The sequence below is a fragment of the Podarcis erhardii genome (assembly GCF_964252035.2).
Source record: "Podarcis erhardii genome assembly, chromosome: 11".
Taxonomy (NCBI): Eukaryota; Metazoa; Chordata; class Lepidosauria; order Squamata; family Lacertidae; genus Podarcis; species Podarcis erhardii.
The window spans coordinates 37,008,829-37,010,900 of record NC_138501.1 but is presented as its reverse complement, the minus strand read 5'-3'; positions in this window follow the sequence as shown (position 1 = coordinate 37,010,900).

Sequence of the window (2,072 nt, the reverse complement as noted above, 5' to 3'; positions counted from 1 at the left end):
TTTGGGGGACCCCAAGAGAGTGGGGCCCTAAGTTATAGCTTGTTTAGCTTACATGTAATTCTGGCACTGAATATCAACATTACTAACAGACGATATTCAGGCTGAAGATGCAATCCAGAAAACAGTCAGTATTTCTAGTTGTCAATATCATTAGCTGTAACAAATATATAAACCACACACTTAAATAAATTGACAGTTCAGAAAATCTTAGCATGCTGCATAATAAAAACTGTTGAGTCCATGTTTCTCAAAGATTCTTTTGCCATACTTTGGGGGCTTTGTACGCAAAAGAAGTATCTTTCCAAACCATTTTAGTTGCAAATAGGGATGGGGAGAAATTTGTTTCAGTTCTCATTTAAAGGCAAACTTACCTAATATGCATTTTCTGAAACAACATTTGAACCAAAACACACCCATCCTTCAAAATTTGTACTTCTCCAAATTTTTCAATGCAGTACAGTGGTATCTTGGGTTACATACACTTCAGGTTACAGTCTGCTAACCCAGAAATAGTACCTCGGGTTAAGAACTTTGCTTCAGGATGAGAACAGAAATCATGCTCCGGCGGTGCAGCAGCAGCAGGAGGCCCCATTAGCTAAAGTGGTGCTTCAGGTTAAGAACAGTTTCAGGTTAAGAACGGACCTCCAGAATGAATTAAGTACTTAACCTGAGGTACCACTGTACTCCGGTCAAGTGTTGTATGTGAAAATGAACATGTTAGAGTAGCATATTAATGCATCTATTGGGGAAAATACATTCTCTTGGGGGAAGCTGCTTTGCCAAAATGTGCATATGAGAATAAACTTGTACTAAGGTACTGATACATTTTTATGAGGACTCTTTTAAAAAAACAAATAAACCACAAACTGATATGGAAATCTGGAAAACTGAACTTAGAAGACTGGAAATATGAGAAACTGGGAGGATCCTTCCCTGGTTGCAAGTAACATTTTAGTTTTTATAATCAAGCTGATCAATGATGGTCCATTACATGAATACTGTGCAGATATTTAATTCTTATTTAATTGCCGGGGGGTGGGGGTGGGCTCTGCCTCCCTGCTCACCAACCCCCACTCCCCTACAATAACACCTTAGAGCTTCTCATTTCCACCATGTGCCCCCCTTTTACTTTCTTAACACTGTTTCTGAAGCTACCTTGCTATTTTGCACCCTCTTCAGCCCCAGCCAATATGGCCAATGATCAGGAATTATGAAAAATGTTATAGCCTATAGCAGGCATGGCCAAACTTGGCCCTCCAGATGTTTTGGGACTACAACTCCCATCATCCCTAGCTAACAGAACCAGTGGTCAGGGATGATGGGAACTGTAGTCCCAAAACATCTGGAGGGCCAAGTTTGGCCATGCCTGGTCTATAGGAATAAAATTCTAATTCTATACTGCTTTACATGGGAGCAAGTATTACATAACTCAGTGGGAATTACTTCTGAGTACATGTATATAGAATTGCACAAGACAGGTGTCTCCCCGAGGAAGTTGCAAAGAGGAAATGAAGGAGATTCAATTCAGTAATTTCACCTTCTATTCTATACCCACTTCGCTTGGAATAAAATCCACTGAACTCAATGGGATTGTTTCACTGGGTTGCACTGTCAATTTTAAATCTTTCCAACGTGAGTTTTTCAACCTTAGCCCAGTTGTTGTGTCTCACAGGGTCGTTGTGAGGATAAAACGTGAGAGCTTCCTGTATTGCTACCCTGAATTCCTTGTGGGAAGGATAACACACTAACATCATAAATTATATTTTGAGAGTCCTTATAGAGATAGGCTCTGTGTTCTCATATCTCTTCCTCCATAGGGCAAATGAGTTGATCTTGGGCCAGTAAAAAGGGTAATTTTTCACATGTTGTGCTTATGTGTTTACTTCGTTTCTGCCCTGGAGATAGAAGGTAAGTACAACAAAAACAAAATGTGTACACTTGTGAATTCTTTAATATATTTGAAAGTGAATGAACACACGTCTGTCAATCTTTGAAAGTCCGTAGAAGTATAATAAGTCTATGGTTGAAACAAAGTAATAGATGCTATCGTGTGGGCAAAAGTCTACGGACTT